The sequence below is a fragment of the Phyllobates terribilis genome, unplaced genomic scaffold (genome assembly GCF_046119375.1).
Source record: "Phyllobates terribilis strain yellow unplaced genomic scaffold, ASM4611937v1 Scaffold_8__6_contigs__length_399053987, whole genome shotgun sequence".
NCBI lineage: Eukaryota > Metazoa > Chordata > Amphibia > Anura > Dendrobatidae > Phyllobates > Phyllobates terribilis.
In genome coordinates, this window is record NW_027362768.1 from 368,121,688 (window position 1) to 368,135,243 (window position 13,556).

At 47.2% G+C, this 13,556-nt stretch overlaps 1 protein-coding gene across 1 annotated transcript in view; it reads right to left on the reverse strand.

Moving 5' to 3' along the window:
• The window catches only part of IP6K2 (inositol hexakisphosphate kinase 2), a 28,959-nt gene extending 16,156 nt beyond the window's left edge, over positions 1 to 12,803 (reverse strand). The window contains exon 1 of the mRNA XM_073644907.1: positions 12,661 to 12,803. The gene's annotated coding sequence lies outside the window, so the exon portion shown is untranslated. The remainder of the gene's footprint in view (positions 1 to 12,660) is intronic.
• Positions 12,804 to 13,556: the final 753 nt, after the last annotated feature.

The following is a 13,556-nucleotide window of genomic DNA, read 5'->3' on the forward strand; positions in this document are numbered from 1 at the left end:
TCTTACCATGAATAACATATGGCCACCCCCTGTGACAGTGGTGTGGCAACACCAGTAGATAAAGTAATACTGGATGTGACACTTGCACAGTTTATAGCTTTACACGGACCCGACTTGTACGAGAACGACACACAGTAAACTAAGCTGCATGCACCTAAAGGAGTTGTCCATGAATCAGATTTCGATGGCTTGGTGGGGGGCCGACACCAAGCAGATTCTGACAAAATTGCTGGACAGATAGCATGACGAAAATTTTCCTAAAGTAAATTGGTTCCATTGGGCGTCATTTGACTTCTATCACGTGACGGATACAGCAATCGTATTATTTTTGTCGTCCCCGTTCCCCTTTAAAATAATGGAAATATGAACATAAACGTTAATATAGCCTAGACTCGGATGATTTAAATTAATATGTTATTCAGCCTGGCATGTACCAGAGTTTACACCAATTTCAGAGACTAATTAAAACATTGCACACCTTGTTTAATTAATGACTGTGTAAAATACTAAAGTTACTTTCTTCTGGGTGTGATGACACCGGTCTCTGCTGACAGCTATACCGAGTAATGAACCTCCACATCTCTGGTCCTAATCGGAAACAATGTCAGGCACTTACTATGTTGATATATAATAGACCTCTTCATTTTCTATTTAGCCAGTCTTTAAAATTAACTATTTTCAGTATGGGTATTAGGAACCTATACTTATAATGTAGGGAAAATCCTAAACATAAGCCATATTTTTAGAAGTTCGACGACATCTGTATAAATGGCGATGGCTTTGAGGACAGGAGGGACACAGTGTTACATTCTACCAAGGCAAGAAAGACTAAAATAGACCCTCAGCGAGGCGATACTACTAGTATTGCCCTTAGCAAAACAATGAACCGGGATTTGTATCTTATTAACAGTCAGCGCTGCACAATAGGAATCCTGAAACACTTGTCACCTTCTTCAATACAAAACGTGAAACTCATTATATATAGAGTCATTACAAGCAGAGTGATCTATTTCACGTGTTTATTTCTGTTAATGTTGATGATTATGGCTTACAGCCAATGAAAACACAAAAGTCATTATCTCAGTAAATTAGAATAATTTACAAAAAACACCTGCAAAGGCTTCCTAAGTATTTAAAAAGGTCCCTTAGTCTTTTTCAGTAGGCTCCACAATCATGGGGAAGACTGCTGACTTGACAGATGTCCAGAAGGCAGTCATTGACACACTCCACAAAGGTCCCAGAGTCTGGAGGAAGAGTGGAGAGGCCACAATCCAAGCTGCTTGAGGTCTAGTGTGAAGTTTCCACAATCAGTGATGGTTTGGGGGCCATGTCATCTGCTGGTGTAGGTCCACTGGGTTTTATCAAGACCAAAGTCAGCGCAGCCGTCTACCAGGACATTTTAGAGCCCTTCATGCTTCCCTCTGCCGACAAGCTTTTTGGAGATGGAAATGTCATTCTCCAGCAGGACTTGGCCCCTGTCCACACGGCCAAAAGTACCAATACCTGGTTTACACACAACAGTATCACTGTGCTTGATTGGCAGCAAACTCACCTGACCTTAACCCCATAGAGAATCTATTATAGAGAATCTATGGGGTATTGTCAAGAGGAAGATGAGAGACACCAGAGCCAACAATGCAGACGAGCTGAAGGCTGCTATCAAAGCCACCTGGGCTTCCATAACACCTCAGCAGTGCCACAGGCTGATCGCCTCCATGCCACATTGCCGCATCCCATCTAGAAATTTAGTAAAGCTGGAGTCACTATGTATAAAGAGGTATCAGCTACGCTTTACCTGCAGACTTATAAATTTTCAGCCCACGCCATTAAACATGACGGGAAAAAAAAAACCTAAACTGAAGTGTCCACACCTCCTGCAGTATTATCCTGTATTGCTACTAGTAGAGAGCTAGCAGGAAACAAGAGACGTCACCGATTTATTTGCATGTTTATTGCCCTACTTAGAATCTAACCTACTGGAAGTGATGTCTTCACGTTAAACAAGATTATTATTTCAACACCAAATATAAACACTTAGGGGCAGGTCCACCCAGAACAAAAATTCAGCTGCAAGTGGAGATCTGTGTTTGTTGTGGCAATGCACCCATTTCGGCAAGTCTCCTGGAAGAAGTGTTTGCCCTTCTTGCTTCCTCTTAGCACTGTGAAGTAAAAAAAAGCAATAGAAAAAAAAAAAAAGGTGCAGCCATTTACAGTAGCCTGTATTCTGCACACATTATAGCGGTTTTAGGAAAGCCTGCATCTGCGACAAGGCTTGCTTCCCCACTCTTTCAGGCATGTGCCATGCAAGTAGGCTCACCACTAGAAGATAATGAACGGTGGTTCCCCGTATCCAGTAAAGCTTTTCCACTGTGATCCTTCACTATAAATATCCATTAATGTTCTATTGTTTATTTCCTTTCCTACTCAGTAACGAGATATACTGTAGATATACTGCAGCTGGATGCCTGGCAGGATCACAGGCAATTTGTAGCCGCTGTGTGTATTGTCTGGAAGGTAATTATAGAAACACGTGATAAAGCAGAGCAACTAAGCATCAACCGAGTGCAAACACTTGTGTGGGTCAATAGCAACCGGTCACATGTCTGCTGCTCCCACCGTCCTTCCCATTTGCATTCATTTCCATAGGTGACCTCAATTGGCCATTCATGTTCATTTCATAGGAAGGAGGGAAAGTAAAGGATCACTGTGCACCAGACTTGGCTTTAGCAGTTTTGTTTGAGGAGTCATTTGCCTGTGCACTGAAGGCTTCAACAGATTAGAAACAGGAAACCACAGATCCTTCCTCTAGCGTTAACTGTTTCACTACAAATTTATGGTTGTTTTTTTTTGTAATTTTGGTGAACTACTTACAGCAAGTCTGTCTGTTTAATGACAGTTGTATGCACCCCTGAAATGCCACCTCTCCCCCCATCAGTACGAAGGAGCGATGACATGTGACTCCTCAGTGAATCGGCAGCGCTCCTTACTACATCTATCAATACTCCCAGGCCAAGATGAAGCCTGTGCATGCCAGTCACTCTCGTCTGAGGCTGTCTATAGACGTCAGGTGACGATCAAGCGATCCAAGCAGATTTCTGCAAATTGGGAACACAATCTTTAAGTCTATCTCATAAAAGGGCAATATACTGTAGCTCTTTGTGACCAGGCAGGAGGCCAAACATTTGGACCATGTTCCCACACAGGGCTGTGGAGTCAGTAAGCCAAACCTCCGACTCAGACTCCTCAATTTCCATGACACCAGCTCCGACTCCCTCATACATGGCTCATGTTTAAGTGATAAATTTTCTGTAGCACAGATTCATCTCAGCTAAAAGTCTAGACCCTTAGATCAGGAATAGGACACACGTTTATAGGACATTTCATAACTTTCCCAAATTCCTATGAAAAAATATTCCCCACAAACTGCATTGAACTACCGTACCCAATTTATTATATATATTTTAGGAGTCGTCAGGAGTTGGTCCACTTTATAAAGGCTCCACAGCCCTGTTCCCACGTAGCTTAAATGCTGTGTTTTTTTCCGGCTGCTTATTTTGTGTGCAGACAACCTGCTCGTGATTTCATGAAAACAAATGCCCACTGTGTATTCAAAGACGCCATCAAACTGTTTGTTTTATGGTGCGGTTTTTCCCTATAAGGGTATGTGCACACGATGCAGAAATGAAGCAGAAAATTTCTGCATCATTTCTGCATCTCCCTGGCAGAAAAAACGCATGCAGATTGTGCATGTGTTTTTCCTGCAGAATACATGCGGATCCACATGCAGATTCACATGCGTTTCCGCATGCAGATTGACAAGCGCTTTCCAGGCGATGTTAGCATCACCTGGAAAGTGCTTGATAACTAGGTCACACTATATAAATCCATGCAAACAGCATGGATTTATACAGTGTGAACCGAGAGAGTGTATATACTTACCTCCGATGGCCCGCGCTGTCCTGCTCACTCTGTTCTCCCTCGCCGGCAACTTTGAATTGAAAGACCTGCCGACGTCAGCGTCACGTGACCCGTCACATGACTCGGACGTCACCGCAGGTCCTACAACTCACTGCAAGTGCCGGGAACCAAGCGGGAGCGCTGTGCGGGCCGACAGAAGGTAAGAATACATTTATTTTTTATTTTATTCTTCTTTTACAGCTTTTTTAATGGTACCTGGGTGCGGATGAGACTCTCCTCCCCTCCACACCCGGGTACCATCCGCACATTAGAACGCACCAATTACGCAAGTACAAATGCTGTCTTGCGGAATTGGCGCGTTCTAATGCAAGTCAATGGCGGCGAAATCGCCGCGTTTCCGCAAAATTAATTGACATGCTGCGGATTTTTGACCGCAGCGTTAACGCTGCGGAAAAATCCGCATCATGGGCACAGCACATGCGGATTTCCATTGGGGAACATTGCTTCCCTTCTACCATGCGTTTTTCATGCGTTTCCGCGGCGTTTACGCAACTGCAAAAACGCCGCGGAAACGCATGAAATACGCATCGTGTGAACACAGCCTAAGGCTTCTGCGCGGAGTCTGGAAATCTGCATGGGAAAAAAACGCAATCGCAATTTTAAGTTTCTGCATAAAAAAAGTGTTAAATCTGCACCAAAACGTAGAAAAAAAGGGCAGAACACACACCAAAGCGACAATAATCACAGCAGATTGTTAGTGTATTTTGGTACAGACACCTGTAGAGAAAAAAAAAAAAAAAGCAGATCATCGCACATGTTGTGAACAATGTAAAAAGTTTGGCAATTATTTTTTAAAGTTAATTGTATAGTAGGTGTCACCAGCTCTGGTTATAAGCCCTGTCCAAAAAACAATCACAGATCTTGGGGTGTGAATATTAGCAGACATCTGATTCATGATGCCCGACCTGCAGGCAGAATGAAGCAGAGTTGCACGATTGCAGCCAGGTTTGTTTTACTCTGAAACGCTGCAGTGAGACAACATACATGGCGTTATGGCTGACTAGTACGAGGCAGGGACAGCTCCTTCCCTCCCTGCTTCCTTAGACTAACAGGTCTCTCTCCCTGTTTCTGTGCATAAGAGACCTGTTAGTCAAAGGGATAGCTCTGTGGGAGCAGCCACCAGGAACCTGCCTTGGACTAGTCATCCAAGACGCATAGTCCCTGGCCGGCTTTTCAAAACATGTTTCTTCTGAATCGCGGCAAGGTTTCAGAATAAAACATACATAACTGCAATAACGCAGCCAGACTCCGATTTCATGCTGCCCGTGGTTTTCAGAACGACAGGTTCCCTTTAAGTGTCTGGGGGCAGGTTATTTTTACCGATCAATTATGCTGCCCATGATATACGCCAGAATCAGACGTCAATTTGCCCGGACGTAAATAGCAGCACATGCAGAACCTACAAGTTTCTGGAAAGATCTTTCAGGAATATCAGCACCCATCTGTTTTAGGTCTATGAAATGACCAATGGTTGCTGCCGGGAGCCGATATTTGGCCAGCACTCTCCTTGTTACATTTATATCAATAAGGCTATGTGCCCACGATGCAGAAATGCTCCAGATTTTTCCTGAGCGTCTCCCCTGGCAGAAAAAAACGCATGCAGATTTTACATGTGTTTTTCCTGCCAGGGACATGTGGATGTGAAGCGTTCTTCACATGCATTTCCACATGCGGGTTGACAAGCACTTTCCAAGCAATTTTAGCATCACTTGGAAAGTGCTTGTCAACTTGGTCACACTATATAAATCCATGCAAAAGGCATGGATTTATATAGTGTGACCCCAAAGAATGGTAAAAAATAAAAAAATAAATCTATACTTACCTTCCGATGGCCCCCGCAGTCTTGCTCCACAGTCCCGGCTGCCAGCACATCGCAGTACACTGAAGGACCTGCCGATGTCAGCGTCGCGTAGCCCGTCACATGACTATGACGTCAGCGCAGGTCCTTCAGTCCATCGCGATCTGCCGGCAAGTGAGGAGGAGCACACCGCGGGCCGCCAGAAGGTAAATATATATTTATTTTATTCTTTTTTTTTTTACAGTTTCTATGGTACCCGGGTCCGGAGGGGAGTCTCCTGTTCTCCACACCCGGGTACCATCCGCACATTGAAACGCACGGATTCCGTATGTACAGATCCAGTGATGCGGAATCCAAGCGATTCAATGCAAGTCAATGGCGGCGAAAATGCAGCGCTTCCACAAAATAATTGGTAGTGCTGTGTTTTTTTCAGCACATGCGGATTATCATTGGGGAACATGGCAGGCCTTCTACCATGCGTTTAAGTGTTTCTGCAGCGTTTTTGCCGCTGCAGAAACGCTTAAAAAACGCATCGTGGGCACACAGCCTAAGGCTATGTGCCCACGATGCAGAAATGCTGCATATTTTTTACGCTTCTCCCTGGCAGGAAAAAAGCATGCGGTTTTTACATGCGTTTTTCCCGCCAGGTAGAAGCGTTTGTCAAGCGTTTTTGCATGCATTTCTGCATGTGGGTTATCAAGCGCTTTCCAAGCGATTTTAGCATCACTTGGAAAAGTGCTTGACAACTTGGTCACACTATATAAATCCATGCAACCGGCATGGATTTATAGTAGTGTGACTAAGTTAGTTAAAAAAAGAAGAATAAGAATGGTTAAAAAAAAAAAAAAAAAAAAAGATTCTACTTACCTTCCGATGTCCTCCCGGTGTTTTGTCCGCTCCGTCCGGTCTCTTGCATTGCTCGCGCTGTTGTGAAGGACCTGCGGTGACGTCATTCAGTCATGTGTCATGTCACATGACTCAATGACGTCATGGCAGGTCCTTCAAAACAGCGCGAGCAATGCAAGAGACTGGACAAAACACCGGGAGGACATAGGAAGGCAAGTATAATCTTTTTTTTTTTTTTTTTTTTTTTTTTTTTTTTTACAGTTTCTATGGTACCCAGGTCTGGATGAGAGTCTCCTCTCCTCCAGGCCTGGGTACCATCCACACATTGAACCGTGTGATATCTGCTTATCCACATGTAGTGATGCGGATGTCACGCGGTCCAATGCAAGTCAATGGCGGCGATTACGCTGCGTGTCCGCAAAATTAATGGACATGCTGTGGATTTTTGAGCGCAGCATAAATGCTGCAGAAAAATCCGCAGCATGGGCATTGACATTGCGGCTTGTCATTGGGGACCATGGGGGGCGGATTACCAAGCGTTTCCCAAGTTACGCTGCGTAAATTACGCAGCATAAACGCTTGGAAAATGCTTTTCGTGGGCACGCAGCCTAACACTACTACTTTGCTGCCAGAAGTATATTAATAGCGTAATAGAGATGTAATACGCTCAGACAATCTGGTTACAACATCAGCTGCAAGTGACAGGTACAAATAAACTGCTTATAACAGGTGTGCAGTCTGGTACAAACATCGGCCTAAGCCCCCACAAAAACGAAAAAACAGGAGGAGAGGGCAAAACTTTGCATAGGTCACCAAATAATACACAGAAATGCACAGTGATCCTGCAGGACTTCCATATCTACTGGAGTCACATCCTCAGCAGAATTTATGCTGCGGTCGCTGACGCCATTCATAACGCCTGAATGCAGAAATTGATTATCCAAACACCACAGGGCTCCTTACATAATGATGTATGTTCTGTACCGTTCACACACAATGCTTCAAATACCAGTGTTTTCATTATCCAGATGCATCGTACCCCCCACCCCACCCGCCCCATGTAACAGCCTGGGCCATTGATAGGTAAAAAGCTGTAAAATACATCATCTAGATTGATGGCGCTATGGATCAGCGGTTAATGTTCTTTAGTTAGGAGCATACATGGCAGGTCCCAACCCCTGTTCAAAGCATAGCCTTGGGGCTGGCGTCCAGGACAGGGTTACGACAGGTCATGGTGAGATGCGTTTTCATTATGGACTTGCTTGGCAATTTTATTAAAGCCTGGAATACACATCGGGACACAGACAGAAGCAGCCATTATCACCCCCGGAGGACAACTCTTAGAAGAGGGTACATCTGAGACTTGACAGGAACAAGGGCCAGGACACGAACATATAATATAAACCTGAAGGGAAGACTTCAAAAGTAAAGAGTTATATTATGTAAGGTTTTATAACAAATCCAATAGTCACAGCGGCCATGCTCCCTATACGGGTTATATAATCGTTCACTGGAGTCACTGCTGTCTCTTATATGACATGCAGATATTTACACAGTGTTATCGCAATGTGTAATGGCCGCCCATCAGTAATTACTCAGCTCCGAACTATTCCATATTGTTCCCACCAGCCCATCTCCAGTACAGCTATAGAGAATTAACGGATCGGCAGGAGACTATGCGCACCTCTACTCTAACATGGATATGAGGGCCCCATTCTGGCAATCGGAGGGGTCACAGTGGTCGATCCCCCACCAATCTATAGGTTACCACTCATCTCTTACTGGATAATCCTTTTAAAAGTTTTAGATTTTAAATAATACTGTCATTTGCTGCCCAAATAATGCTGCCATAAAATGTCTAAATAATACCGCTATACAATAGTCAAACAAAATAAAATGATCACATAATAACATGCTTTCTACATAACAACACCAATCACTGCCCAAATAAAGCCGCCTTCAACAATACTATGCAAAGCTAAGATAGTGAAGTGGTTAATGATAAAGTCCCCGGTGGGTTAGGACAGGTACATGCTCCACTCCTAAAATGGATTTACTCAGTGCTCATTTCCCGATAATCATGCAGTGTAAACAGGCTTCTAATCTCCCAATGAACAAGCAAAATGCACTTTCGTCGGGTGAAATTATTTTTAAACATGCTTAAAAATCATGGTTTTCAGCAACATAAAAACAAGACCAGTGCTGCCAAGAACAGTGACAGCCTGTGCACACAGAACTATCTATTACTGATTGTTCTGTGCAATGGGAAATGAGGTCTGCTTGTCTAAACAAGCTATTAAGTGACCACGATCAGCAAACAAGAAGCTGATCGGTGGTCGTTAAACGCAGCAGGTCAGGTGGTGTAAACCCGCTCTTAGGAGGCTCCTAGGTCAAATGGGCTCCTAGGTAGAGTTCCACTGCCCTGATAACGCATCCTGGCACTTACTAGGCCACACAATGTCACAGGGTCTAGTAAGCTGGGGTCTAGTAAACCCTAGACCCATACCTGTATGCATTTCTACAAGGCCGCATTTACACATCCATGTGTCATAGTCTACTTGGACAGTGATTCATGGACCGGCTGCAGGTCTCCTGACATGAGCCGGCCAGCCTCCTATAGGTCCGTACTCGCAGAATACATGATACCAAACACTGTGCCACAAACAGCACGGATTTAGGTTCTCTTCTAACAGAAAAAAAAAACTATAGGAAAAAAAAAAGTTATGTAACGATTACATGCCATAAATTCCTGACACTGCCTTCCCCTATAAGGAAACAATCGCTGATCCTTTGTATACATGATCCTAGGCCAGTAGCACGAGTATCGTTATATCCCAGGCTTCCCGACTATCGGTCCACAGAATAGAGGAAATAATGAGATTCACTGCATCATCGCTTCCCCTGTAGAAGGCAATGGCAGTGTCGTGACAGGTGGAGAAGTGTTAGTTCTTTCCAATGTAAAAGCCCATCACAATTACAAAATAGTAAGGGGTATTAGATGTGTACTGCCACATAAAGCACAGACAGGTAAAGAACACGCTGGTGACAAAGGCACCTGACAGGCTGGGATATATCAGGCGGTGAGTGTCAGTCGGCTCCTGACGTGTTGAAAGCAGAATAAGATGAGAAATCGTAAGGATGTGAGCGACCGACCATAGAGGGCCGACATCTAGACAAGTGGATCAGAACATCTCCACATCAGCAGGTCTTATGGGTTAGATCTTCCATGTATATGGCAGGTCCGGTGAGGCAGAGTTCTGGTGTATGGAGACTCTGGTGTGTGTGTGTGTGTGTGTGTGTGTGTGGAGGGGGGGGGGGTTACAGTACCAGTCTACAGCCAGTCTTGTGGAGGCAGGAGGGGGAAATCTCGGTGTATGGCTAGTCTGGGGGGGTCCTGGTATATGGCCAGTGTCTGGAGAGGGGGCGGAGGAAAGGGGTCCCCAATTTATGGTCGGTCCTGTGGGGGGTCCCAGAGCACAGCCAGTGCTATGTGTTGGGAGGTCCCGGTATACGATCGGTCCGGTGTGTTGAGGAGGGTCCCGGTATACATAGCAGGTCCTGGAGATCGGGAAGGGGATCTGGGTATACGGACGGTCCTTTATGTCCGGGAACCCAATATACGACAGGTCTTAGGGATGGGGGAGGTCCTAGTATACAGCAGCCCCTTGGGATGGGGGGGTCCCTTTATACAGCATGTCCTGGGGATGGGGGGGGGCCCAGTATAGATATGGTGCTGCTGGGGGTCCCTTTATAAGGCAGGTCCTGGGATTGGGGGAGTCCCGGTATAAGGCCGTTTTTATTTGGGGGGGGGGGGCAGGGGTCCCTTTATACGGCAGGTCCTGGGCATGGGAGTCCCGATATATGGACGGAGTTGTTGGGGGGGTCCCTATATATGGCAGGTCCTTGGAATGGGGGTCCCGGTATACATACAGTGTTGTTGGGGGGGGTCCAATTATACAGCAGGTCCTGGGGATGGGAGTCCTGGTATACGGACAAAGTTGTTGGGGGGGGTCCTTATATATGGCAGGTCCTGGGGATGGGGGTCCCGGTATACATACGGTGTGGTTGGGGGTCCTTATATATGGCAGGTCCTGGGAATGGGGGTCCCAGTATACATACGGTGTTGTTGGGGGGCCCTTTATACAGCAGGTCCTGGTGATGGGGGGGTCCCGGTATACATACGGTGTTGTTGGGGGGTCCCTATATATGGCAGGTCCTGGGGATGGGAGGGGGTCCCGGTATACATATGGTGTTGTTGGGGGGTCCCTTTATACGGCAGGTCCTGGGAATGGGGGTCCCGGTATACATACGGTGTTGTTGGGAGGGTCCCTTTAAACAGCAGGTCCTGGGAATGGGTGCCCCAGTATATACACTGTGTTGTTGGGGGTCCCTTTATACAGATCCTGGGAATGGGGGTCCCAGTATACGCACGGTGTTGTTGGGGGTCCCTTTATACAGCAGGTCCTGGGGATGGGGGGGTCCCAGTATACATATGGTGTTGTTGGGGGGGGGGGTCCCTTTATACAGCAGGTCGAGGGGATGGGGGGGTCCGGTATACATACAGTGTTGTTGGGGGGTCCCTATATATGGCAGGTCCTGGGGATGGGAGGGGGTCCCAGTATACATATGGTGTTGTTGGGGGGTCCCTTTATACGGCAGGTCCTGGGAATGGGGGTCCCAGTATATGTACGGTGTTGTTGGGGGTTCCTTTATACAGCAGGTCCTGGGGATGGGGGGGGGGGTCCCGGTATACATATGGTGTTGTTGGGAGGGTCCCTTTATACAGCAGATCCTGGGAATGGGGGTCCCAGTATACACACGGTGTTGTTGGGGGTCCCTTTATACAGCAGGTCCTGGGGATGGGGGGGGTCCCGGTATACATATGGTGTTGTTGGGGGAGGGGGGTCCCTTTATACAGCAGGTCCTGGGGATGGGGGGGGGGTCCCGGTATACATATGGTGTTGTTGGGGGGGGTCCCTTTATACAGCAGGTCGAGGGGATGGGGGGGTCCGGGATACATACGGTGTTGTTGGGGGTTCCTTTATACAGCACGTCCAGGGGAAGGGGGGGTCCCAGTATACGCACGGTGTTGTTGGGGGTCCCTTTATACAGCAGGTCCTGGGGATGGGGGGGGTCCCAGTATACATATGGTGTTGTTGGGGGGGGGTCCCTTTATACAGCAGGTCGAGGGGATGGGGGGGTCCGGTATACATACAGTGTTGTTGGGGGGTCCCTATATATGGCAGGTCCTGGGGATGGGAGGGGGTCCCGGTATACATATAGTGTTGTTGGGGGGTCCCTTTATACGGCAGGTCCTGGGAATGGGGGTCCCAGTATATGTACGGTGTTGTTGGGGGTTCCTTTATACAGCAGGTCCTGGGGATGGGAGGGGGTCCCGGTATACATATGGTGTTGTTGGGAGGGTCCCTTTATACAGCAGATCCTGGGAATGGGGGTCCCAGTATACACACGGTGTTGTTGGGGGTCCCTTTATACAGCAGGTCCTGGGGATGGGGGGGGTCCCGGTATACATATGGTGTTGTTGGGGGCGGGGGGGGGGTCCCTTTATACAGCAGGTCGAGGGGATGGGGGGGTCCGGGATACATACGGTGTTGTTGGGGGTTCCTTTATACAGCAGGTCAAGGGGATGGGGGGGTCCGGTATACATACGGTGTTGTTGGGGGGGGGGCCTCTACACGGCCGGCCCTGTGGGGTCAGTATGCGCTCCCCGATATGGTGTATATTACACGTCCTGCCTGTCATTCACACTACAAGTTCCAGATCCCCCTGTCAGATTCACCACCCCTGGCCATGCTGAGACTTCTGGTTCTACAATCATATGTAACATCCCTGTATCTATCAATGGCATGCTGGGAGTTGTAGTCCCTTACATCTATTAGAATGACAGGCTTCCATCCTCCCAATGTCATAGCCCGTTATCCCCTCGTCACCTCCCCGCCCTGTCACACACGGCCTCCTGCGGCTGAAGGTGAGCTGTTCCCAGACACAATATGGCCGGCCAGGATGGGTTATTTTACCTCAGCTTCCCTCCGTCCCGGCCTCTGAGCTGCGGAGCTTCCTCTCTTTTGTCTCGGCGGAATCAAAATGGCGGCTTCGGCATCTCGAGCTCAGAGTAGAGCCGCCTTCCTATTGGTGGGATACGTGAGGCGCTCGCTGATTGGATGATGCTCCTGCTGTGTTGCTATGGAGCGCGTGGTTACCATGGTAGATCGTGCCAGATCCTCCTCAGAGGCTGAAGAGAGAGGAGGTGGGTGAGGGGCGCTCTGTGCACAGGGACATGGCGGCTGCTCAGCACAAGTGTTTGCTTCTTGTCACTTCCTCATGATTGGAGAGGAAGGAAAGCAAATAATGATAAGACGTCACCTCAGGCTCCGCTGCTTTCCTCCACTAGCCCTTTATAGCCTACAACTGGCCAATCATTTCCACTATGAACATTTTTTTTGCAAAATTGCATTTTTTTTAAAGTAGTTTTTTAATGTGCATTTACAGGTGTATTTACGTGTGCGAAGAGATATTTTCCTAAGGCCTAACGTACTCGGATGTGTAATACGGAGTCAGTATTCTACTCTCGGCCCGTAGTGCCCCCGATTCCACATTGGATGAGGTATTATGGGGGGATTCACTCTACAACAGGGGTCCCCAACTTCTCTTACATTCAGAGCCACATTGATCTCCTAGAGACTGGCGCGAGCCACGATCTGCGCAAATTGTAGAGACCCCCCTGTGTGACCCCCATGAAAGGTTATAATTCCTCAAAATATCCCACTTATACAGTAATGGTGCCCCCCCCCCTCAGAAACTAATAATGGCTGCGAACTCCCTTATAATATAGTGTTGCCCTCAGTGCCCCTTTTGCTCTAGTGCCACTTTTGTACCCCCTTAAAAAGTAATAATGCTCCTCCAATGCCCCCTT